This window comes from Rhinolophus sinicus, linkage group LG17 (genome assembly GCF_036562045.2).
Source record: "Rhinolophus sinicus isolate RSC01 linkage group LG17, ASM3656204v1, whole genome shotgun sequence".
Lineage (NCBI taxonomy): Eukaryota > Metazoa > Chordata > Mammalia > Chiroptera > Rhinolophidae > Rhinolophus > Rhinolophus sinicus.
In genome coordinates this window covers 5,456,987-5,483,740 of record NC_133766.1, presented here as the reverse complement: position 1 = coordinate 5,483,740, position 26,754 = coordinate 5,456,987, and the positions used below count along the sequence as shown (strand labels likewise).

Sequence of the window (26,754 nt, the reverse complement as noted above, 5' to 3'; positions counted from 1 at the left end):
TTGGTAGCTGTCATAAGGGCGGACAGAGCAGGGCTCTGATGTCACCTCCAGGAGCTCCCCTGAGGGTGTGACCCACACTCCAATACCAGACCAGCCTGTAAATTCCCTCAACTCCAGAAAGTGCTCTACCAGGTAGAAGACGGTCCTTCTGTCGGGGAGAGCTGGGAAAGGAAAGAAAGCATCCACTAGGGATCAGATACAGCAGAAACCGTTCCTTGGGCCCATGTCTGTTTTTCTCACTGATGACTTTGAGGTAGGTACACCTTGGGAGAAGGAGAAGCTTCAAATTTGATACAATGTCCTACAGGAAGGTTCAGTCAAATCAAGTCAACAGGCACTGACTGCGCATGTGCTTTGCGTCTAGGACCGTGCTAGGCACTGCAGAGAAAGAGTAAAGCAATGTACTGAGACCCAGAGGGTCTATCGAAAAGCCGGGCCCATGGTGACAAGCCTGCAGGCACAGCAGAACCAGAAACCCAGGTCTGCAAACTCCAGAGTCCACGCACGTTCTGATCCATGATGCTACCCTTTTGGCATTAAGCCTGGCCAATTTAGCATGGGGACAGCTAGGAATAAAGTACAAGCCATGGCTGATGGTGACATTGCCATCTTGTTGACTTAACCTCAATGAGCCTGACCCAACAGAGGACTGTATTCAATCCATGGGAGGAACGGCGACTGGCCATGCAAAGCCAAGAGGTGCAATATGACCAGGAAACTCTTAGCGAGCTTAGGGGACCTTAAAGGAGACAAAAGGTGGGTTGCTATTCAACTGAGCTCTGGGCAGATCTGAGAAACCATAACTGACCCTGGCATCTGCCCTCAGGGTGAATAAAATGGTCTCTACGGAGCTTTGGGGCAGGAGACTCAGTCTGCTGCGTTGGGTCATGGAGAACAAAAGGTGACAACTGCAGGTTGAGGGCGTTTGTGGACCATCCAGTTACGTAACCGTCACTAGATTTGGTAATCAGTGCCTAGGATTATGCATCATGTCTTATTGGGGGGTGGGAGTACAACCCCAAAGGGAGAGAAATTGATGGATCTCAAAGGCAGAAGACTCCAGCAGACTAATAGAATGAACCTGTAGTAGCCGGGAGATTCGCTTTAAGACCCATGTGTCATTTGGCTCTCTTCCCTGTGGACACAATGACTTCACTGCAGGCCTCAGTGAGAACTATCTCAGCAACACTACAAGAGAAGCTCTAACCAGGCCACCTTTCCAAGAGACAAGGTGGAGAAGTAGCTTTAAATCCAGTCAGTTGCCTGGAAGAGATAAACATCTACAGACATACACAGAATGGGAATTGGGACACACACCCACAAGGACTGGCCCTCGAAGAGGCAGCTGAAATGGAGCAACTGCATTTTGGACCAGGAGCTCCAGCTGGCTCACTATCGGGATGTGGAATTAAGACACGCTCACTGCCTCTGTCTTGGATTCCCTACCTACGGGGACACAGCAGAGATGATGGAGAGCATCCCCAACCTGCCCCACAGAATCATCGAGAAGATGAACAATGCAGCCTACTAGCATGCTTTGAGACCTTTGAAAGATGCCTTGATTAAGCGCTGGGTATGATTTTGCCATTATCATTATTACCTTATCTCCTTATCATGGCAGAAAATCACGTTGGAGAAGTGTGTCGGCCATGTTGACATCAGTTGCTGCCCAACTTCTTCCTCTCTTTCCACACCGATGGACATTAAGCCAGTCTCACTGCCCTGCTCAATTTCCCACAGATCACGAGCATCCTGACCTTTCATTCTCTGCTCACCTCTTAGCTCCTGCCTGGTCTCCCTCTTCCTCTCCGTTTTTCTAAATCCTTTCCTCAAAGTCTAACACAGGTTTCCTCTGTGAAGTGACTCGCTTTTTTTCTTATTCAGCACCATGTTAGTCAGACTCCTCTAGAGAGACAGAACCAGCAAGCTCTATATAGATATATAGAAAAAACTGTATTACAAGGGACTGGCTCACGTGATTATGGAGGCTGAGAAGTCACACCATCTGTCATCTGCAAGGAGGAGGCCCAGGAAGGAGTTCTAGTGCAAACCCACAGGCCTACGAACCAGGGGGTCCAAGGGTGTAAGTCCAAATTCAAGTCTAAGTGCTAAGGCCTGAGAACCAGAAGCACTGATGTCTGAGGCAGGAGAAAATGAATGCCCCAGCTCCAAGAAGCCTTTCTTCAGTTCCTGGTCCAGGTAACAAGGGCTCCTTGTATGCTTGCCAGTTTTTTTTTTATAGACTGTCCAGTAGGGAAGAACATGATTTTCCCCCGCCCCTTACATATATTTAAGCTTCACATTGGCTTCAAATAAGGAAACAAAACACACACTGTTCAGAGGCCAGGAGTTATAAGTGAGCATTCATGGCCAGCAATGGAGTTGACCCATGGGAGGTATGCCCGTTTCGGGAAGTATCAGCGGTCATCAGGGGGCCTGCAGCCCCCTCTACATTAGCAGAGTCAGATAGTGAGTCAGCCGCTCTGTGAAGGGGTGATCCAGTCTATCCCTTCTGTAAAATGGGTATGAGAGTCCTCACTTGCTCTCCCCATTGCTGCATCTCCAGAGGAAAGGAAATCCCACCCGGAAATACTGAGCATTCCTTCAAAAGAGGCAATTTGCTTTTAGTCAGGGGGCACTGATGTTTGACAGTTGATTGGCCACTTGTCAGGAGAGGTCGCTTGTCAGGTGGGGTGAACGGGCAATTTCCTGGGAAGCTTGGCAGTGCCTGCAATCGCCCAGGGAGAGGCCTCTTGGCTTTTCATTTCCTTTCCCCAGAGAAAACCAGAAGGCAGTCCTTCCTCCCTGTGAAAATGCCCAGGAGGAAAGACTCAGAAACCTCTGCTTGCCTGCTGGGAATGGGTGGGTAGGTGGGGGCTGGGGGGAACCTGGCCACACCTGTCAACTTAGCCTCCTCAGCTGAACTGGCTGTCGTGGAGGAACAGGCCTGCCCTCTGGCCAGGATGTCCTGCTCAGCACCCATTTCCTACCGAGCACACAGGCAGGCAGGGCCTGGGCCAAACTCCTCGGGCCAGGGCAGCCCTGCTGGGTGCCTTCCTGAGCTCTGGTCATGTGACACCATGCTGGAGGGCTGGACTTTGACACCTATCTCAGGATGCTGGTCTGCATGCGTCATTGCCACCTGACTCTGATGAACAGACTGTGGGTGTCAAACTCCAGTCCAGACGACTGATGTGGCAGAGATTGGCGGAGGCAGCGTGGGGGAGTGAGTTTGCCTCCAGGATCATCTGAGGACCTTGTGTTTCTGACCACGTTCTCCTCCCCACTGTCCCTCTTTGCCTCTCCTGTGCTGCTGACCCAAACTCGGCTGAAGAGGCAGAACTGCATCATGGGAGTGGCTCTGTTCCCACAAAGCCGGGGTTCTAACCCCAGCCTCTTCACTGGGCAGCTGTTTGTCCTTAGGCAAATTACCTAATTTCTCTGTGCTTCAATATCCTTAAATCCATCTATAATGTGCGGATGAAAACATGACACCTACTCCAGGACCTTTGACAGAATTAAGTAATAACAGTGATGGTCCTTTTAGCCCAGTCAGCTGGCACACGCTGAGTCACCTAGAGGGCATTAAGGAATATCAAGTTGCCAAAGAACAGAAAGTTGCCCATCCAAACCCTCGGGCCAGCCCTTCCCCTTCCGGATCCTTGGGGAACTTGTGTTACTGTGTAACTGCCTTTAGGAACCCTCAGAATTGACACTGACATTGTAGCTCTTCTACCTCATAAAGCTCTTAAAGTTATAGTGGCCTCAGTGATACCTCCTCCCCCATTCTGACACACCCCATAGGTACACTCTTCAAGGGACAGAATTCAATCAGTCTCTCTTCAGCTTTTCTGGCCCTTGAACTCCACTTTCAGTGGATTTAGGGGGTGGAAATTGATAACCACCACCAAAACCCAGGAACCAAATCTCTGTTCTCCATCTGTCACTGAGTGTCCCAGAAACGTGAGGCCTCTGCACAAGGTGGCCATGAGGCCAAATCAATTCACATCTTTTGATGTCTGTTTCTTCAGAAGATTGTTTCCTTAACCACTGGAGGGAATATCGGAGACCATGAGATCCTGGAAAGTCCCATTTCCATCTGCTCCCTGACAAAAGACCGAGGGCAGCGGAGGCTCCCAGGAGCCCCTCTGGCCAGCCCTCTCTCTGCTAAGTCATTTCCAAACCTCTGTCCCCAAGTGAGGTAATGTGGTGAGAACATGGTAGGTATGAGACAGCTGTGCGTGGAGAGTCTGGGATTTCATCATGCCTCTGGATGACCAGGAGGGCTCGTGAAAACACAGGACACCGGGTCTCACCATGGAGTTTCAGATGCAGTAGAGCCGGGACGGGGCCTGAGAATTTGTGAGTCTAAGTTCCTAGGACGTGCCCAGGATGGCCAAACCAACGGGGTTCTCCCGCTTCGCTCTAGCAACCCAGAGTCGCTGGTTCCTTGTCACTCCTTACTTGGTCCAAGGTGCAGACCAGCGGGGTGAGTAGTGCTGCCTTTAGGAAGCCAGGCTCTGGGGTCAGACTGTCTGGGTTTGAATCTTGTTATCCACTCTGTGATCCTGGCCAAATGACTTCACCTCTGTACCCCAGATTCCTCACAATGATAAATACGAACGTTTTTCTGAGAGCTTACTACGTGCCAGGCACAGTTTTAATGTAGTTATTATTTATCTGTTAAATCCTTACAAGACTATGAAGGTAGATGCTATTATTACCCCCAATTTACAGATGAGGAAATTGAGGCACAGAGAGGGATAATAACAGTAAACACCTCATAAGACCATTGTTTGGATTCAAGGAGATAACTATGTTAAACTTTCATTTGAACATCTAAGACTGTCGGTTACTTTTACTGTGGAAACAAGGATTTGAAGGTCCTTTCCGCTCTTTGGGGAATTTTAAGGACTTGCCTAAAAGGATGAACCATTGGCTTCCATCTGGGTCCTACAGGAAAGTTCCATAAGTTACATCCCGCATTTTGTCCCACATTTCAGTCTCCTCACAAGAGATCAGGCTCCCCCTCTTGCAGACTTTCTGTCTCCAGAGAGCCATCAAGGTTCCAAGGGCCTGGGGGGCATGTGAGGGTGGAGAAGAGGGAATGGGGGAGGCGGCAGGAGGAAGTGTGCACAAAAGCAATGGCTTATGTGTGCGCCTGGTTAGACAGGGAGTCCTGTGAGACCTGACAGGGGCAGCTGTGGGGAATGCAGACAGTTTGCAAGCTCACCAGACCAAACCAAGGAGACAGACTGCCCCAAGCACCCGATCTGCGCCAGCACATTCCAGCGTAACTGACCCTTGCTAGCGGCCTTTGTTTTTCAACCAGAGCTAGAGGGGAGGAGATGGAGACCAGGCCTTTGCTTTTCCTGACCTCCACACATGTGAAGCTTTCTTTTCACAGCTCAGGATAGAGGGCCTTCGTTAAACCTAAGCCAAATGTGGATACTCGAGGGTATTAACCACCATCATTAAAGTGAGTGAAAATACTGGTGATCAAACCTTCGGAACTTTGCAGCTAGAAGGAAAATATTCTGACTACAACGACTCATCAGTCAGTTCTAACCCGCTTTCTCTCTCCCCTCCCAGCAGATACACTGTCCTCACAGCCAGCCCTGTCTTTGGATCAGCCAATCCCTACTGAGCCCTCAGGAGGTCACCTCCCCTAGGTGATTCCTTGATTCCCGTTCCAACCTCACTCCTCACCCAGGCCGATTAGGAGCCCGACTTCGGTGCCCTCATGGCCTCAGTTCTTATCCCATTGTGGCCTGGTGGCCTGCTTACTTGTCTGCCTCCTGCCCTCAACACCTGGACATAAATATTTCATTCACCTTTGATTTCCCAGAGCTGAGCACAGCACCAGGCTGGTGGCAGTTGATCATGGGCTGGTTCATTACACAATGAGAAAGTGAGTGGTGAGTCCGCAAGTGCTGAGGTGAAGGCAGCTGAAGCATTTTAGGAAACTCTAGATAAGCTGATTATAGAGGGAAATCACTTGCCAAAGAAAATATTCAATATGGATGAAAACTCCCTCTTCTGGAAATGGGTGCCTGAAAGCACTTTCATCCATAAAGAGGCCAAGTCAATGGCAGGTTTTTAAGGACAGGGTAACAGTCTTGCTTGGGGGCAGTGTTGCAGGCTGCAAATGGAGACCCTCTGATACAGTGAGAACCCAGGGCCTCCAAGCATGTCAATAAGCCCACACTGCTAATGTGCTACAGGAGCAACAGGAAGTCTCCCAGCTCCTCTCCCAAGATACCCCCTGAATTGCTGTGCCCATGCAACAGAGAAGCAGTAGTTGGAGAAAAACACACCTCTCAAGGTTTTGCTTATTGTTGATAATGCTCCCACCACCTTCCTTGTATTGGTGACCTTCATCCCCATATCACAGTGGCACTTCTCCCTCCAAACACCATTTCTTCAACCCAACTGATGGACCAAGGAGTGGCAGCAGCTTGTAAGGCCTCCTACCTGAGGAGGACCTTTGCCCACGCTATTGCTGCAACCCAGAAAGACAATGAAAAGACACCGATGGAATTCCGGAAGGATTACACCATCTATGACCACGTCAAGAACCTTGCTTGGGCTTGGGGTGATGTCACCAAGGAGTGTATGAGCGGTATCTGGAAGAAGACACTCCAGAGATTCATCCATGACTTCTAAGGATTTGCCAAGCAAGGATAAGTGGCAAAAATCAACAAGGCTACAGTTGAGATGGCAAACACAAGAGAACCGAGGTGTGCATGAGAAGATGCTGAGGCGCCCCGAGATGGGGTTCCTGGGATGCGCACTGATGAGTTGTTGGCCCTGAGACAGGAACACGTAGCTGAAGAAGAGGTAAGAGCAAGGAAACCGCAGGAGAAAAAGACGACGTACCGCCATGAAAGTTCACAGCGAAGGGTTTAGCAGACACGTTTGCTGACCTCAACAAGCTCCTTAAAAAGTTTGAAAACATGGGCCCAACACTGGAAGGTTTTCATTAATAGAGAGGAACGTTCGTAGGGCCGTATGTGCTTACAAGTAAATCTCTGATGAAACAAAGAAACAACCCAGGCAAACCACGTTGGAGGTATTTCTGAAAAGAGTGACACCTCCTCAAGACGAGCCTCAGACAGGTCCTTCAGGAGGTGTTCCAGAAGGCAGTGTTGTCACAGGAGATGACAGCTCCATGTGTGTTATTGCTCCTGACGGCCTTCCCGTGGGACAAGACGTGGAGGCGGACGACAGTTGACACTGATGACCCTGACCGGTGTAGGCCGACGCTGAAGTGTGTGTCTGTGTCTTAGTGCTTAACCAAAAGAATTTTAAAGTAAAAATAAACACGTTTTAAAAATAGAAAAAAAAAAGTTACAGAATAAGGATATAAAGAAACCTCTTTTTGTAAAGCTGTGCAATGGGCTCGTGTTTTAAGCTGACTGTTATTACAAAAGAGTTGAAGTGTTAAAAAAAATTTACAAGTTTACAAAGTAAACCAGTTCTAGCAAGCTAAGGTTAATTAGTAACTGAAGGGGAAAACATTGATTTCATAAATTTCGTGAAGCCTGAGTGTGCGGTGCCTGTGAAACCTACAGCAGCGAGCAGTCATGGCCGAGGCCGTCACACTCACTCTCGCTCACACACCGACTCACCCAGAGCAGCTTCCAGTCCTGCCAGCTCCGTTCCTGGTAAGTGCCTGACGCAGGTGGACCATTGTTGATCTTTTATGCCGTACGTTGACTGTACCTTTATGTTTGGATATGTTTACGGCACAAGTACTTACCATTGTGCTTTGGATATGTTCACGTGCACAAATATTTACCATTGTGCTTTGGATATGTTTACGTGCACAAATACTTACCATTGTGCTTTGGATATGTTTACGTGCACAAATACTTACCATTGTGCTACAGCTGCCTACAGTATTCAGTACAGTAACGTGCTGTACAGCTTCGTAACCAGGAGCCATAGGCCATAGCACACAGCCTAGGTGTGTAGTGGGCTGTACCCTCTAGGTTTGTGGAAGTGCCTCTGTGATGTTGGCACAGCGATGAAATCGCCAAACGACACATTTCTCAGAACCTATGCTTGTCATTAAGTGGCGCATGGCTGTATTTACTATGGGGATGGATAGCAGAGTAGAAACAGAGGCTGATTTCAACCCAACAGGACAAACAACTTCCTGCTTATGCCAACCAACGGAAAAGCAATGGCCTGCTTTGTGGAGTAATGAGTCCCTTTACTCTGAAGGCATTTTCAAAATAATTTACTTTTTTAATTAGGTGATAAATGCAACAAGATGAAATTCTAAAGGAGCAAAAAACATATATTATGATACTCCTTTTTCCTCTGAAGAGGCAACCCCATTATCTGGTTTTCAGTCAAAGTCCAGACAGCTCTGTGAGGGACACTGTAATTGGGCTGTGCAGCCTGGTTCTGGGCAAGGTGACCTCTGGGGACCGTCCATCTCTTGGCTCTCCCCCTTGCCATTTGTACATCATAATCCTTAAGGTGCTATCACAAAACTGGATTTGAATTTGTAACATATAAATTAACTGCTCAAGGATTGGGTTGAGGATTGCGACTCCCTGGTGGCAATATTGGACCAGCTCTGAGCAGTCCTTACAGCAACAGGCAGGTTCCAACATGTGACAAAAGAAATATCGGAGGGAAATGGAATGCAGGCTCTGTGCAAAGTGCGTAGTAACCCTTTGGTACATGTCGTCCTCCCCATATTTGAAACTGGAGATGGGAACCGAATTGCAGAGTGATTGCGGTGGGGGAAAACAGATAGAGGAAGGGCTGGGAGGAGGAAGGAGATAGGCTGGGTGTTGACAGAGTGGAATGCAATGGACAGATGCTGGGAATCCTAACACAGGTGACCTCGGCCGTGGCCTTTCTGCCCACCTGGAAAACCCCAAATGCTCCTCTTGGTCTTTATTCCTGGCTGTCTCTTGCCTTCTCTAGATTTTTCAAGGGCCTGTAAAGTGCTGTCGGAGTACCTAGAAAGCATGGTTTCATCCCCTGACATACAGGGTGGCACATGACTGCATAAATGGACACTCTTTTCATGTACCTTGGAAAATTCAAAGGCATTGTTGACAGATAAGCTCAGACCTCAGGCTCTGGCAGATGAGTTCAGTGGTAGCTTTCAAGGGCATCCTGATTTGACAAACCCAGGTGGCATGGGTCCTATTTCAGTATCTTGGCTATTTCCCCAGAACAAATGGAGGGACGTGAAGAAAGGTAGGGCTTTCAAGCTGGACTCCAGACTGATCTTGAATTACAAGAGGCACAAGTGGCCACCTTCCCTATCCCTGCTTCAGCTTCTTAGAGGGGGAACAAACCATAAAGCTATGTCATAACCGTCACTATTACTGTGGCCATTATTCATTTTAAAGGCCAAGAAGTCAGTGTTTGTCAAATGTAAATTGAAGAAGAGACGTACTTGCGTGTCAGCAGTCATAAAGCCCATGGCAAAATCAAAACGCTGTAAAGCATTTTCTTAGCTAAGACAAACTTGCAGGATATCCCATGGGACAGATTCTATGCTTGGAGGTAGGTCTGGCATCGGTTTCACAAGCATCTCTTCACATTAAGCACGTAAGGCTTTGCTCGGGGACCTGGGTCGTGGGAGCCTCTGGAGGTGGAGCCGGGCTGGAGCTGGAGTGTGGGTGTCACCCAGGGCCGTCCAGGGAACACTGTGCTGCAGAAAGGCCACTGCTGCTGACAGTCACCATCCTAGCGAGCATAGCAGTGACGTCAAGGATGGCGAACATATTTAAGTGTCAACCACAGAGACGTTGGCTAGGAATTTGGCATGAAAATTCTCATTTTCACCTCACAACACACATAAGATAGAGACTCACAATGACCTTGTTTTGCAGAGGAGGAAGCTGAGACTTAGAGAAGTCAAGATGCTTTCCCAAGGTCACGCAGCCAGCAAGGGAAGAGATAAAGGCACAAACTACCCCACTTCTCCGTTTCTGCTGTTACCTCTTATGCTACATTGAGAAGAACCAACCCAGCCAGTCAAGGCAGCGTAATTCCAAAGAATGATCTTAGGAAAGAAGAAAGAGAACAATTAGCAAAGTGAATGCTAGGAGAGCTGAGAGTAGGATCAAGGGGCCTGTAAAGAGTAGACTGAGGTGAGGGGCCAGAACTAAATCTATACATAGGAGAATAGGCTGAGACCTGCCTGATATGAGGTAGAGGAGGTGTGTCCCTTACAAGAGCCTTGCTGGCCTGACTATCACCTTCTGCTCCCCCACCCAAGGCTCCCACCTCCCAGAGGTGGAGCAAGTGAACATGCTTCAGGTGGAACCTGGGCCCAGCTACTTTCCTGCAACCTCTGACCAGAGCCCCCTGTGTCCAGCTCCGGATCTGTCCGGAGTATAGAGTGACAGGATGTATTGGCTGAAAAGGAGTCATGCTGGCTGAATATGTGTGTCTCTTCAAAACACGTCTCACAGAACACATATCCTATACACTCAGGAGCGGGAATCCCTGTTAATGTAGCAGTGTGAGAAATAGATCGTTCCACAAACCCTACATGAATGAGCTGAACTGTGGGAGAATCGAAATGATGATGTAGTTGTCCTGCCAAAGAATGCTTATTGCTAAAAGCACACGAAAAGTATTCCTGGTATTGATACGAGCATTTACGTAATTAGAAACAACCTTTTTGGTCTAATCTCCACACGACAATGACATCTTAAATGGGTAATTGTGATTTGAGTACACGCCAAACCTGGATTAGCATTTTTCACCTGTTTACACGAACCTCAGCCCCGCTGACGAGGGTTTGTGAATTCTGAGGTTTCTTTCTTCTTTGCTTAGAGGAAGAGGGAGCAGCACCTCTGCGGGCATTTCTGCAATTTCTCACGCCAGGTGAGGGACAGAATGGTATCCTGGCCCTTGGCCGTTCCCACAGGACACCAAGAGGGTGCTTGTCTAGGCAGGAGGCCACACGATACTGCACAATTTCTGTTCCTGTGCCACCTCCAGCTTTATCCGGCACCCATCCTTCATCTGAGGGAGAAATAGACTGCGAACGGTCCAGCCCTGCCTCTGAACACAGAGCCAGGAGTGTACTCCCACAAAGCACCAGTGTGCCTGACTTGACTCCTGCGGCTCACGAGAGCCGATGGTTAAAATTTTAGAAATGTCGCGAGCTTGTTGTTTAGCCATTGGCAGTTTGAAAGCGGTCTTGCTGGGAGTATTTACAGCACAGAAATTGGCGAATGCTACAACTCAGACTTTTTTTTTTTCTTTTGAGAACTAAAAATAAGAGACCATGATTCCTTCATGGAACATGCACTGACAAATTTTTCAGCAAAACTTGGTGAACACCGACTAAATGACAGACCTTGGAGTAGGTACAAGAGTTATAATGACAGGTGACTTTTGATCGCTGCACCGGAAGAGACCTCATTCACTCTGAGAAGCTCCCTAACCATTCTTCTGCCTACTGCTGCGACAGGCAAGACCTCTGGGTCTACTCACACTGAAGATGGAAATATTCTGAAGTCCCTCCCACTTGCCGTGACCAAACATCCTAAGAAAGGTATTTCAGAAGCTTACAAATAATTCATCTCAAAATAAAATCTTTACTAACTGGCAGAGAAATCAAGCCCCTGGTTCTTTAGAAATACTTGTCTTCCTCACCCTCTTCTCCCAAACCTTACTCTGGATCCTTGGGGTGGGGCGGGAGTGGGGGGAGATTTCATGCCAACTAAAGGGACACAGTAGGTACGTCCTCTGGGTAACTTGGGGCATTTGCTTTAGCTCGTGCCTTGCCCATGGCTGGCAATGGGTTCACATGGATGTCATAAATGCTATTGATCATTTGTTTATTTTTAAATCTTATTCAAATATATGATTTTTTCTCCTTAGCTTGCTCCATGCTCTAGTTTTAATTCCATAGCTCTGTATCTAGGATGAAACATTCCAAAGGGAAAAAGAGACCAACTTGTGTTAAGTGACTGACCCTGAGTGCCCGTGTTGGCTGGAGCTGGAGTCTGGTCTCCCGGTCCTGTCACTGATGCCGAGTGACCTCGAGCTATCGCTTTCCCAATCATTGTGTAACAGGACGGCGTCACCACCCCCAGGAGCACTGAAAGGATCAACTGTGGCCTCTAGGATGTCTGGAAAAGGTAAAGGCAACTGGTCATTATTTATCCAGTGCGGGCTGGCCCAGAGTGGGCTCTGCAGGGTAGAGGTTGTGGAAATCCTCGGATCCTCTTAACTCTGAGAACCATGACCGGCTCAAAAGGACCTGATGGCCTGACTGCTCAGAACTTTCTGTTGACGATCAGAGTTGGTGCTGTAGCTGCTCACAGGAAACGAAGCAGGATCAGGTAACAGCCTCGGAGACATGGGTCACCACAAAATGTGACTCCTGCCATTGTCTTAAGGGCAACTTGAGAATGGAAAAGAATAAGGGAGTGAAGCTAGGCCCCCAAGGGCGAGAGTGCAGAAGTGGGGGGCAGTGGGGAGGGAATCACAGGTTTTCCCTCGATGCATTTACCTTTCTGGTAGGCTTCAGCTCTTTAACTCTGCTGATTCTTACAGGAAATCTTATTTTTAAGCCTCCTCTAAGATTCCAAGCATTTTAGGGTGACACCTACTCTGTGATACGTGCTGGGGAATACACTGGAGAACAAGATGCCATTTCTTTCCCCAACGGAACAGTGTTCATGGGGGGAGAAAGGGCGGGGAAGAATGGCAGCTGAGTATGTTAGTAAATGTGATGCAGAAGAACACGGGCATAGAAGAGCCTGTGGGAAGGGTCCCTCAGCCGAGCGGGTCATGTTAGGGGAGGCTTCCTGGGAAAGGCGATACCAGGGACAAACAGATATTATCTAGGTGAGTGAGTGGGGAAAGAATATTTCAGGAAGAAGAAAGAGAGCATGTTCAGAGATGTCAGAGAACAACGTACAGTATTTCAAAGAGCTCCAAGTAAAGCTGGAGCTTAGGGTTGGTCAGAGAGGAGTGGCAGAAGATGAGTAAGGGGAGGCCAGCCTTGGAATGCTCTGGAAGCCGTGCGAAAGAACCTGCACTTTATATAGCGGGACGACAAGGAGCCACTGAAGTATTTTAAGCAGGAGAATGGCCTTATTAGGATTTAGAAAGCATTTAAAAATGATAATACTAAAATTAATTGATACCTATTAAGCACTTATTATGTGCCTGGCAGGTGTGAGCATTTTTCTGGATGTAATGGGTTTCAGTCTCACAAGAGTCTTGCCCAAAGCCACGTGGCAGCAGTAAAGTGTGGCATCAGGAGGCAAACCCCGTCAGGCTGCCACCAGCGCCCCGGCTCTCAGCCACGAAGCTATGACCACATCCTATGTTCGTTCCTCAGTAACGAATGGTCATTCTCATTGCTTACCTTTTCCTTGTTGCTTTTCCAGTTTAAGCTGGTTTACTTCAGCAATCCTCATGCACAAATAAGAGGCCGGACTTTGTGGAAAACCCCAGATTTCAATTATCTAAGGTCGAGGGAATTTGCAAATCGGAAAGGAAGCAGAGAACTTCACATGGGCCGCACGCTGCTTTTCTGTGGCAGCTGCCTGTCTCCCCCGGGAAGACCCCTCTGCAAGGCATTTCCCTCCCTTCCTTTCAATCCTGAGCTTTGCTGGGAACCCACAGGCATTCCCAGCCCAGCCTCCATTTCTGGATCCCAGAAGGAGATGCTCCGTTCCTCTATTTCCCTCGAAGCGCATTTCCTCTCTTTCACTTGGAGCCAGTGTTTTTGGAATCAAATTCCTAGTTACCAAGGAGCACAATTAAGGAACATCAAACCAGACTTAAATGAGGGAGAGTTAAAACATAAAAAGAAGGACTTCTTTCAATCCTAGAGAGCAAATCTTGTGCCTTAAGGAAGCCCCAGATTGTGTGTAACTCCTGAGATATGCCTACAACTAGAAAATGCTATCAGCCAGCACTGGATAAATAATACTCGGTTGCCTTTACCTCTTCCAATCAACTCACATTTACGGAGCCGCTGTGTGCCAGGTACTGTACTGGCTAGATATGGAGAGATGTGTAAGTCGCGGATTTTTCCTTCACGCCTCATGGAGGAGCTCAAAGTCAGTCATGATATGCCTACAATATGTGTGTCTGTCCTCTTCACCTCTCTGAACACCTCCATCTCCTCCGCGGCTCTTGCCATTGGATCTCTTGAGTTACAGGAAATCCTAAGACACTCCTTTGCCCAAAATGCTCCAGGTCTGGACAGACCCTCTGGTCCCCAGAGAGGAGAAAGTACTCCTAACGTGGGCCATCTAGCTGGGCTTTACTTCCTCTTACTTTCCCAGGCGACTGACAAATAACTAGGTACACTCGAGTCTGTGTTGTTGTTAAAGGCCTATTTGGGGGTGTAGGGGATCATAACAGGCCCCCATAACAGGCTACATGGGCATGTGGATTATTTGGAGCTGAAGGCAATCGAGACCCTGAGGGCTTAGGAGGAACTTCTGCTCCTCCCTTAACTACCTAAAAGAATTTAAATTGGGGGTCTTCCCATAATAAGAGTTATTACCAGAGACAGCTTTTCACCACCTATCTATATGGCAGGGCAAGCATATAATTACCGAACATCTGCTCTTCTTACCGTCCTTCCTCCCCTTTGAAGCCCCAAGTGCCTTACCTCACCCTTAGCTGAGAATGTCATATAGACCTCATTTTACCTTTTTATCTGAACCTCTCTTGTATATGGCGTCTCTAACACTCTTATGCATGTGGAGTTCCCATGTATACATATGTAATGAAATTTGGTTATTTTCTCTTATTAATCTGTTTCATGACGATTTAATTATTAGGCCAGCCGAGTAAACCTGGAAGGGTAGAGAAAGATGTCTTCCTTCCCCACAAGTGTTACTGTACTGTGGCCATTTTCTAAAAAGAACATTGAAGAATTTTGATTTTAAGTCATCTGGGAAAGAAATCGCTATTGCTTTAAGCATTAAAAACACAAATATCTGTACAAGAGATGTCAGGCCTTTAGAGAATCTCTGAAAAGCCCAGGTATGTGTCCATAAGCCAACTCCATCCCTACCCCAAACATACAAATTCCTCCTTGGGAAGGTCTAAGTTATAAGGACCCAAACGTAATGCTTGAGAATCAGTTGCCATGGAAACAAAGCTAAGGCATGAATAGCTCATTCAGTTTCATAACCCCTCTCCAGGGAGGCACTGCTCTGGGGAAATGCTAAGCAGACACAGCCAAAAGGGACAGTCAGAGAGTCCCAGATCAAAAAGCTTTTCCCTCTCAGTGTTTTCCAGGAGAGACTATCTTTCTCCTTCCTGAATGGAGGAAGACATTCAGAGGAAGTGAAGTTTGGAGTTAATTTTACATTAACGCCATTAATGACACTCTTCTGTTTTCTCGCCTCCTTTTCTGTCTTTCTCTCCATCTACTTGGCTTATTTCCCACTTCATCCTGCTCATCCCCAATCGTGTCGTAATGACCTCTTTTTCAGACTCCTAAGAGTGGACAAACCAGTTCCTCAGCTGTCACCTTCACCTCCACAGTCATCACTAACTCCAAGTGATAGGTCAACCTTCTGAACTGGAGAGACAGGATGTGCCTTTTACAAAGAAAATGGGAGCAGCTTTCTCAAAGACAGATGCCAATCTCAGCAGCTCCTAAAGGAAGCATGTCATCCAGACTTTCTGAAGGTGCTACTGACAGCATTTTTGTGTAGTGAAACAGTGGGTGGCACCTTGGTTTTACAGGTATAAAGGTTTAGTCATCTTCGTCATACCAGCGTCCAACTCAGTGCCAGGCCTTCATGAGTTGATATGGGATTGCTGGCCGAGCCTCACCTGCTCCCTTTGAAAATTGTGTCTCTCTCCCCATCACTTCATCTTTACAGAGTTCTTATTTAATCCCACCCCAAAGGGTCATAACTGATTATGTGATGAAAAGGTACCGTTCCAAGTTGGGCTACGTGCCTTGTCCTGCATTTTGGGGCTTGGAACTAAAGTGGCCAAAAGCTATGAGCCATAAAGCTTAGAAGATGCCCATAGTTAGGTTTTCCACCATCTTGCAATAAACAGTCTACAACACGAGAAGGAAAGAGACAACATCCAAGAAGAAGGAAAAGTTGGAGAAAGAATCTTCACCAAATTAGGTCCCTGGCTCCCCTGCTTCCTGGGGTCTGCTGTCTCCCTGTCCAACTTGTGGCTTCGTTGCTCTGGGAAAAAACTCAGAACCCTTCAGGTGGACTTCTATTTTTCTTTAAGGTATGAATTGTGCTTCCATCACTTGCCATCAAAAAGATCCTGACTCTTCTCTGGCACTTAGCAGGTACTGTGTAAATGTCGGCTGAAGGACGAATGAGAGTGTTCCAGCGTCCAAATTCAGAGTGTCGTAAGGCTGGAAGATGTTGAAAAAGCCACCTGGTTTATCCTTCATTCTCAGGGCAGATCCACAGGCACTCCAGCCAAGGAGAAAGGGCGCTTATTTTTAAAGCCCTCCCAGAAGATTTTAGAAGCTCCGTTGGTGACTGAACAAAGGATGAGAGGAGCATGGACAAACAGGACATCTTAAATCCCTCCTTCCTTCCTCTTTAAGAGTCCTCCTGCACTCAACTCCTAGTCTTGGCAATTTCCTACTCCTCATTTTTAAAACGTTATTTGAAATCTTTAATTCTTTCATGTTTCAATTTTTCATATCACCTAAAATCTGTGTGTAGTTCCCAACTTTGTTTTGCTGTTGTCACTAACATCACATATGTCTTTATCCCCTGATGATAAGCTTAATCACTGTTCCAAAGAATTAGGCATCTCATCCTTGAGGGGCATGGGATGTATATCATTCTATCCAGCAAACATTTATTGAGAAATGGATGTATGGTAGGCACTGTGCTAAGAGCCATGGTACAGAAACATCACAGCTAGTTCCTCAGAGAAAATGAATCACTTAAAACCAAGTCTAAACCTGACGTGGAATTCCACTGGCCTGATATTGAAATAATTAAAGCTATTGTCCCTCTCTTCATTGACTCATTTACTGTTTGCTCATTTAACAAGTATTTTTGAGTTTCTATTTGGGGCCACGTACTGTTCTGGCTCTGGAATTGAACAAGGTCCCTGTATTCTAGGGAGAAGAGAGAAAAAAGGCAAGTTGACAACCAATCATTTCAGGCAACATCAGATAGTGATAATTGCTAGGAGTAAAAGACGCAGAAGAAAGGATTAAGCATCCTGGGTTGTAAGTAGGCTATTATAGGTGAGATAATCAAGGGGGTCTTCTCTGAGGAAATGGCATTTAAAAAGAGATCTGAGGTATGAAAAGTTGAGCCATGAGAAGATCTGATATGATCACGGCCCTGCCAGATGGCCTGAGGAATTGGACTAGATGGTCTCTGGGATTCCTTCTAGTAGAAAAACCTAGAATTTTACCCTTTCCACCTAGTTCCTGTTTTACAGTAGTTTTTGTGGTTCCTCTCAAAAGCTTTGCCAGCATCTGTAACTTCCGACTGTGAAGAATTAGTCTCTAGGAAGCTTCTGTCAACCAATAAGGCTCATGGCTCCAGCAGCTTATCCTCTTATCTGTAGATGCCAGCGTGATACTTGATAAAAGCCACCATCCAGCCTCCTTTCATTTCAGGAAGAGCTGAAGACGCCAGACCCAGACAAGTTCCCATCTTTTAGGGAAAAAGAAATGTTTTTTTGTTTTTCCGAGTGCCACGGTTGATGTGCGATATAAACCTTAATTTCTCCATCTGTAACCTTGGAGTGGTCACAACAGACAAAATATTATGTTTATCATTTAAACTCACAGGAAAGAGCCTACAGTCCAAATCCGTACACAGTGAGGTCGACCAGATGCCTGGTGCCCTGTGGTTGCTTTAGAAATGTACCGATTTTAATTATTGTAAAGTAGGCGGCCATCATATAGGTACTGGGCCTTGGTACTGTGGACTTACCTTGCCTTTTTCTGCCAGTCACCCTGACACCACTTCAAATTAAATTCTCCGGTTGAGAATGCTAGAGCCACACTAGTCGTGTGAACTTAGACCACGCAGAGGAGCACCAGCTTGTAGTTCAAATTCTCAGATGAGATATTTTTCACTCTCCCTCCCCGGCCCCAGTGCCAAGACTGAGGCAGGCAGGATTTTTTTCCTCTTTCTCCGTGAGCTTGTGCTTTGTTTACCTCTATATTGAGGATGTAGCCCTTTGGTGTCTCAGCTTTCTGTAGGGGTCTCCCGTTAGACTTCTCATCTTGGGCATTTTTTTTCTTTCTTCATACATAAAATAATGGCACATCTTTTTATTGATGGCACCTTAGATTGGGTATAGTAATACAGTAATTAATCAGAACGTCTAGCACTTTGTGGATGGAATGGAAGGTGGGGATGTGGAATGAGGATTCCACCATAGAGGAGAAAGCCACTGAAGAGACATGGCAACAAAGGAAAAGGCTAGTTCATAATCTACAGTCAGCAGAGAATAAGAATCTAACTTGGCTGATACCATGCTGCTGGCCATTTGGAGTCTGAATGCCCAGGGAAGAGACCTGACTCTGGCAAGACCTCGAACCCGAGCACGTCAAAAGCTGAGCACAGCTAGGAGAGAGGCTACAAGGGTTTACAAAGTGTAGCTACAGTGCAATGTGTGCGGCTCCAAGTTATTTCCCTGCAAGGGAGGGTACCTGGGGGCCCTGGCCCACCACTGGTTCATTCTTTATCCCCCCAAGAAATGTAAGTTCCATGAAGGGCAGGAACTCTGGCTTCCTTCTTCGCAAGTGTCTTCCAGAGCTGCAAATAGTGTCTGACTCATCCTAGGGGCTTACACAATAAGTTGCAGTGAGTGAACAGGGGATGGGTCACTGCTGGCACTTCCAGTGGTATTCTCGGGGCTCAGCCTGTTCTGCTTGGTAACGGCTAGAGAGGTCCCGTTACCAGGCCCAAAGCAAACAGTCTAAGGTTCAGAGATTGTAGACATGGGAGCCAAGTCGTGAAGCCAAGTGGGTCAGGAAGGAGGGGAGCTGGTGTGTGGGGCAGACGGACGGGAGCAGGCAGAGGGAAGGACGCTGGAGGAGTATCCTGAGCGACAGCAGGATTCACTCTTTTTGCAGTCCCTGCACCTCTGGTGTGGGTGTCCTGAGAGTGAGAAGAAAGGTGTCAGGGAACATGAAAGGATGCATTTTTCAAATGTGGTCCATCAGATTCCTAAACCAGAAAACGTATTTGCCAGAAACAAAGCAGTAGCGTGCTCAGGTGCTCATGGGCGGGCCTTCAAATCGACTCCTATCTGCTCCCACATTAAAGATATCTCTTCTTCACCCTCGCTTCTCCTCCTCATCACCTAATTTCCTTCTTTCTTCAGCTCACTGCAATCCAGTTTCAACCCCCAGTAATCTGACTCAGGTGACGCCTAACATCTTAATTACGAAATCCGGTGACTTCTTTTCACCCCTTTCCTGTTTGACTTCCGTGTAGCATTTGGTACCATTAGTAACCTCCTATGTCCTAGAACTCTTTCTGTCCTTGGTTGCTGGGACACGCTCTCCTGGTTGCTTCTCAGTTTAACTGGCTGCCTTCTCTTTCTTGTTCTTTATTCGTTGATATTCTCCAGGCCTGCCCACTTGGAGGCCTCTCCTCTCACACGGTATCACGACACCATCTCCTTGAATCACCTCATTGTTGTCCATACCTTCAAACACCACCTTTAGACCAGTGACTCATCGAAATGAACCTCCAGTTCAGACCTTGCTTCCCAGGGCCAGACCGTACATTCTAGCTAGATAGTATCCAGATGTACCAAACTCCCCTGGATTATTGCAAACACTCTAACTTGTCTCTTTCCAACTGGTCCTTCCTCCATCCACGCCCAATAATGTCCTAATGGGTATTTTGCATGTACCTTTACAGTCATACTGCTCAGAGGGTGTAGTGATGTTTTGCTTCCATGTCTGATTCTCTCATTAGACTGAGTTCCTACAGAAAAGCATTATGTATAAATCATCTTTGTAGGTCACCCGTGAAGCATAGCGCCTGCTACGTAATAGGAAGTCAAATATTGAATGAATGAATGAATGAGTGAGTGAATGAGAGCAAATGTTGTATTGGGCTGAGACACTTTCTTGTTAAACATCAACGCCTTTTAAAACCAACACTGCCACGTTTCTCACCTACTTGTCAATTCCTTAATAGATCACCCCTATTGACTGTTGTGTAATATTTGACAGGTGAAGATATTAAAAACCTTAGACCAGTCTGGGAAGGGAACATCTAAGCACAGAAGGAGCCTTCCAAACACAATTTCAGACCCATCAGGTCATACTGCATTTCCAATTAATTAAATTAATTAATTAATGTATATTTACTGAGAGCTAAGTGCCAAGGTGCCACACACGATTACCTCAAGTAATCCTCACGCCAGCCCTATAAGGCAGGCACTGTGGTACCACCTTGGTGTTGTAGGTGAGGGGACTCAGCTGGCATGAGCAGAGCTCGAGCCCAGGACCCCTATGGTCCTTCACCCCCTCAGAGGCTGTCCCTGCCCACTAGATCCAGTGCCACAGGCTCTTTAAAATGAGCTTAGGGACGATTCTGCTAGAAAACCATCTCTGGCCTCCCCACCCCTCCTGCAGGCTACAGACCCCTCCTGCTACCTGAGCAGACCTCCATCATAGCATGTCTAACGTTTTAGTGTGATTGCCAGCCTACCTCTACCGCCCTATAAACCACAAACTTCTCAAGGGCAGAGAACGGCCATAGTCTCTGTTGTAGCCACAGCACCCAACCCAATCCCTGCTGCTCAGTAGGTTTTCAGTGCATGTTTATTGAATTAGAGGTTAGCAAATGGAGAGCAACCGTAGGCTAACTCATTGCCTTGGGGGCCAGTAAGGCCTGCCCCCAGACCTACACTCCTTATTTATCTTCTGCTTTGCAAAGGTTTCTCGGTAATGAAACAGATGCCCTCTTTTACTGAACGTAAAAACTTCACAACACCCTTGAAATTCACTACTATGCAAAAGATAGCTAATAGTTTCCAGCTAGAGTCCAGATACTGTACATCCCGCTAAAAAGAATTTGTTTAGGTTTACTTTCACTATTTTCTATGAATTACACAACGAGCATATGTTATTGTAAACATATAGACGCAGACTATTTCAATATTGAGCGCAGTTTCTAACTGCCTCTCCCCCGAGCCCCAATAGACCATGGTATGGCCCTAATGGGAACCCCTGGGTTTCCCGGTTCTGTCCCGGCCAGACTCCCTTCTGCAGGCACCCTCCCTGACCTTTGTTCAGTGACTGGTCCTAACCACAGATAACCAGACTTGCCAGATGATGGACTCCAGCCCTGACATTTCCCCCTCCACACACACCCCTCCTCCCTCCCACTGCTGCTCTCCTCCACTTTCTCAGGGCTCCAGGTAACGTCCAAAGCACCGGGCTGACTGGTATAAGACTTGTTCACTGTCTTTGCCATGTTCTTGGGTCCAGTCTGCCTTCCTACCCTCTGCCACCCACCTCCCAAGCCGTGTCTCTCCCGGTGGGCAAGTTTCGTGCCAGGACCTGGCTTCCGCTGGCCCCTCCCTGCCTTCCCATTCCAAAGGCATGACACAAGCCTGTCACCCTGAATGTGGAACAGGCTGAGAGAACAGCCTTCTGCCTGGAGCAAGCACGTGGCATTTCCCTCCCTGGGAAAACCCAACAAGATGAGGCTTGGTTATGTGTGACTGGCAGCCAATTGTACCCCTGAGCAGGTAGATAATTCCACAGAGGAAATTGCTATTTTGAACTTAACTCTACAAAGTTTCATTGTTCACAATCAGAGAGTTAGAGCGTGAGGTACGTGAAGGAGCTTCAGCTACGAGCTCAGAAGGACCTAGGTTCAGTTCCCAGCTTGGTGTGAACCCGGGCGCGGGTCTTGGTGAGATCCAACTTCCTCATTCATATTATGGGCATAACAACCCGACCTTTTCTGTAGGGTTATTATAAAGACGTGAACTCACCACCAGTGTTCAGCAGGTCACCACACCAGAAATGCTCACGTGCCCCCCCTCCCCCCTAAACAGCATACCCTTTGGGTTTGACAAGGGTCCGTTTAAAGCATCAGCTTTCTAAATGTTAAATGAAAACAAGTGTTTTCTCCTGTGGTCAGAGATGCTATGGTACCAATCAATCCTTGTAAGTGTGGAGGGTGGTTTGCACCATTGGGATGATTACGTATTAAATAATTAAACAGTGGCCTGTGCCATACTGGCAAAAGAGCCTGGGGACCCTAAGTGTAAGAAAGACTAAAGGGAGCATGGGCCATGCCATCAACTATTTCAAGGGTTTTGTACAGAGAGAGACTAGACCCATGTAGGCAGCGCCGAAATAAGAACCAGGGGTACCTGTTAGACTAATAGGAGGAATTTTCGCCACGGTGCCCCGGGAGGGACTGCATGTGTTAAATGGATGGCACCATGTGCAACATCATCGCTGCTGCTTAATGGCCAGAGAACGATGGTAAATTTGAGGCAGAGAGAGAGGAACAACAAGGAAACGTGCTTTGCAGGATTTCAAATGCTACATAAGCACGGAAGCATTTGTTACTATTTGCCAGTACGAGCATTTCAGTAGCAAAACTTCCAAGGGCTAGAGATAAAATTTATCTTCTAACTAACTGGATGCTTGCCTGAACCTGGTAGGATTCAAGGACGGGGTTGTCTGTGCATCAGGCAGACAAATGATTGTGATGATAGTTCATCGGGTTTCCAGTTCAAAAGCTCCATAGCCAACCCCACCCCCGCCCCGGCAACTTTAAAAAGGTTTTTTTGTTTGTTTTATCTTGTTTTGTTTTGGGGCCCAGGAAATACTCCTGCGGTTTAAAATTCAAAGAGTTAATAAGGTTATGCTATTAAAAGTTTTCTCCTTCTGCCAAGTTCTGTCCTCTGGCCACTTCTCAGAGCCCACGAACATTAACCATTGTCGTTCTTATTGTTTTGTGCACATTTTACCCTTTATGCAATTTTCTCAATGGGACAGTTTAGGAAGCAAGTGTGTCCTGACTCTCTGGCTATGTGACGTCCCACAGGATGATCTCTGCCACACAGGGCTGAGTGGAGGCCAAACCCCAGAGCTTTAGGAACAGTTTTCCTTGAAACAGCAAACACCTGCCAGTGCCTAAGGTCACGATTCTGTACTTCACTGGCCAGGCAGTTAGACGTCTTGCCAAAGACTTCGCAGAGAACGAGAGATAACATCCTACGTGGGTGACTATGGCGAGGTCTCCGCTGACCATTTCCCTGACAATGTCACACAATTGCATCTTTGTCCCTGTCCAGAGAGCTCCACGGCGGGCACCCTGGAGTATGTTATTGCTGTAATCACCGGGGGGTTTGGGGCATCGTGGGGAGTAGCTCGTGCTAGTCACATACAGGCCTGGCCACGTGCTCTCCCTATGTGTTATTTCTCCAACGGAAATGCTAAGTTCCTCAAAGGCAGGGTCCTAATACCGAATATCACATTGCCTGGCAACCTAGGAATGGACTTTTCTTCCTTCTAAGGATCTCTCCTGCGGGGATATGCCGTCAGCGTGAGATACTGTTCACATCCTCATTACGTTATACATTTTTCTAGAGACACAAGAATTACATGTGTGAAACAGGGACAGTACTCGGTAAAGTACTAAATTAAGATGGCTTTGAGGGGGGGCATGGCTGAAACAGGACTGGTCATCTATCCCTGGTCTCTCTAGAGAGCAGTGACAATTTTCCCATTTCTAAATTTTTCTAATGTAATCTTGATTCTTAAGGCTTTAGTACATAGGTTTGTTAACAGCAACAAGTTCTGTGCTTCCTCTTCTTCTTGGAAAGCTTCTAAACTCTATTGGGTAATGCCTTCCTCGTCCCCAGGCCCTCCCCCAGCCCAGCGAACGACTCCCATTAGGACATTCCAAACAGAGCCTTCCCAAGAGGAGACCAGGCAGTTCTGCCAAATCTGTTACACTCTGCTACATGCAGTTATATGGTTCTTGGACATGTTTAGGGCCGCTCAGATACATGCCAGGACACAGCAAGCCCCTGGCAGCCTTCCCTGAGCTTTGACAGTCAGGGGCCTGGGAAAAGATGGGTGACACTGAGCAGGGTACGTGGCAGTAAAGGCCTGCAGGATTTCCCCAGGTCAAACTGGGGCTGGAGGTGACAATGGCCTTGATTTGTGTCCTTAATTTTTTTTTTTTTAAAGCTACAGCAAGGATTTTCCTAAATACAGCATTTCTCTCCATTCCTGGCAATAAAGAAATTCCGCTGACTGATTGGTTTTTAAGTTCCCTGTTGGGGTGAAGAAAGATGAAAAACTAGGAGTAAGTCTGACTCATGTCTGTGGATTTTTATTATCATGAGAGCCATATATTTTTAAAGAAGCAAAATCAGGTCTTAGCCTTAAAACAAATAAACAAAAACAACTACCCAAGATGAACTATGATAAAAAAAATTAATTTGAGCTGTACATGACTTTGAACCAGGAATAACATTACGAGTAGATTTTTATAGAGAAGAAATGGTCCCACTTATGAGAGATTTTTGAATGAAGCTTAGGAACATGCAGTCGGTAAAATAACAACGGACAAGACCCAATGACTATCTCCAAGGAACCAACTCAGTACAGAGAAGATTGCACCAGGAGGATGGCAGACCTAAGTATTTGACCCCCACAGTGCAAAGAGAAGCAAAGTTTGGCATGCATAAGATGATTTCTTATACACATTATTACTGGTAGAGAAAAATCAGGCCGCATCCACGTAGATCTCTTTGCAAATGTAAATAGAAATGGCAGGATAGGGTTGGTTGTGTGGAAAAGTTTGTCAAGAGCCAAACTTCCCAGTTTAGGACCTTCTCCCCCCAGTGCCATTACTGTTCAGGATATGGTTGCAGGAGTAAAGGGAAAAGAAAATTCACCAACTACTAGCAGTTCAACAAAGCTGCTGATGGGACTTCACTCGTGTGCTAAGGCCACGGTGGATCCAGGTCTGGACCTAAATTCTGGAAAATGCGTTCTTACGTAACCAAAAGCAAACAAACTAACAAGCGTTCACATAGAGAAATGAGAGTTCAAAGAGAACTAGAGTTCCCTTTGTGGACAATCCACTCTATTCCCACCAGGACACTACGTGAGAAGCCAAATTAAGGTTGTCAAGTAGACAATGTGAGGACAGGGAGGTAAATGAGGCTAAACATTAATAACATCAGACTCTGAAAACCAGCTGCTGCCTTCTCTCTAAGACCTCTGCTAAGGAAGGGACCAGGTTACTCGGTGGGTGACCTACAGCGCCCCAGCTTTCCTTTCCCTGGACGGCTGGAGATGCAACGGGACATTGTCTACACCGAAATTCTCAAAGTGGTCTGGGGACCCCTGGGAGTCTCTGAAATCCTTTTTGGTGTGCCTGTGAGCTCAAAGTTATTTTCTTAATAATACTAAGAGGTTGTCTGCCTTTCTTATTTTTCTTCTCTGCCAAGGGTACAGTGGAGTTTTCCAGAGGCTCCTAGACATGTGACATCACTCTGACAGCTACTGAAAGTGTGTTTGTGTATTGTTGTGTTTTTTACTTTTCTCCATGAATTTTCTAAGATGATAAATATCAGTAGATATAACCCACTTTTTGAAAAGATCTTTAGGGCTCTCAATATTTGAGAGTGAAAAGGTTCCCAAGACCAAAAAGACCACTGATATAAAGCATCGTTCTCACTCACCGTACTAGAACACTAGCAAAGCCCACAATGTTATTCTTTTTCATGAGATTTTCAAAATACACTAGGAGTTGCGATGCAGACTTCTCCATGAGATTTAAGGAGGATTTTACCTCACAAGGCACATCATGTTCAGATAACTTCAAAAGCTCCAAATAATTGCGTGGGTATAGTACCCCAGATCCTCTTACTGGATATACTAATTTGCAGAGGGAATGGAGGAGGAGGAGGAGAAGGAAACATTTTTATCTGTGATTTGTCTGTCCTTTGACAATTATCTTATCTGAAATGGATCATAATTCATGCCTAGCCTGAGAGGAAATGAACTAAAACCAAGAATCATAGCCTACCAGGAGTATAGGGCAATAAAGCAAGTTTTTCTGGGTATGTGGGTGTGTGTGTGTAAGAAATGAGGTCAATGTAGGCATCAGGCCATTTGTTAGAGATTTCTGAAGCCATTCTTCACGTCGAGTCGGCACAGAGGTTGTTTCTCACACGTTGGTTCAGTGTCCATTACTCAGGGTCCCGGATCCCACAGGGTCCTTGTCTCCTAAGGAACAGAAGGAAACTTTCTATATGAGCCCTCATGACGCTGGCCGTGGAGCTTCTGTGCCCATAAATAAAGTATTTGGAAGCCTAGAGATTTCCTTTGTCTCTCTCTCACTGCTGACACATGGACCAGGACAGAACTAGAGATATACATGGAGCTGGAGATACACATCCTGTGAAACCAAAGTAACCAAACTACCAAATCCAGGCATTTGGTTTGGATTTGACTGAACATCTCAAGGGTTACAACTAATCACGTGCCATTTCCCACTTACGGCATCACAGTGTCCTCTGTCACCCATCAGAGTTAATTGACAGAGGTAAGGACAGAAGGACCTTCATTTATCTCCTTTATTCTTAACAGGCTGCATCCATGAGGGACCTTCAGGAGCCATCTTCAGCCCCCTGCCCTGGAAGGAAGAGCTGAAATAATTTTCACAGAAAATCCGTGTCTTAGAAACCGAAGGATGTTGTCTATTATTACACAACTAAGACTCTTTAACAAAATAAAATGAATGACACTCAAAA

The 26,754-nt window shown here is 46.7% G+C and overlaps 1 long non-coding RNA gene across 5 annotated transcripts; it reads left to right on the top strand.

Moving 5' to 3' along the window:
- The first annotated feature begins 6,479 nt into the window (after positions 1-6,479).
- On the top strand, positions 6,480-26,732 carry LOC141569338 (uncharacterized). 5 transcript variants are annotated; one of them, XR_012492867.1, is made up of 5 exons: positions 6,480-7,667; positions 11,258-11,545; positions 11,875-12,134; positions 13,395-13,998; positions 15,465-16,981. It is a non-coding gene; the product is annotated as an uncharacterized LOC141569338 (long non-coding RNA). The 5 variants fall into 5 exon arrangements; XR_012492868.1 differs by lacking the exons at positions 13,395-13,998; positions 15,465-16,981 and adding an exon at positions 26,591-26,732 and having other exon boundaries at positions 6,500-7,667; XR_012492865.1 differs by lacking the exon at positions 13,395-13,998 and having other exon boundaries at positions 6,501-7,667.
- The last annotated feature ends 22 nt before the right edge of the window (positions 26,733-26,754 follow it).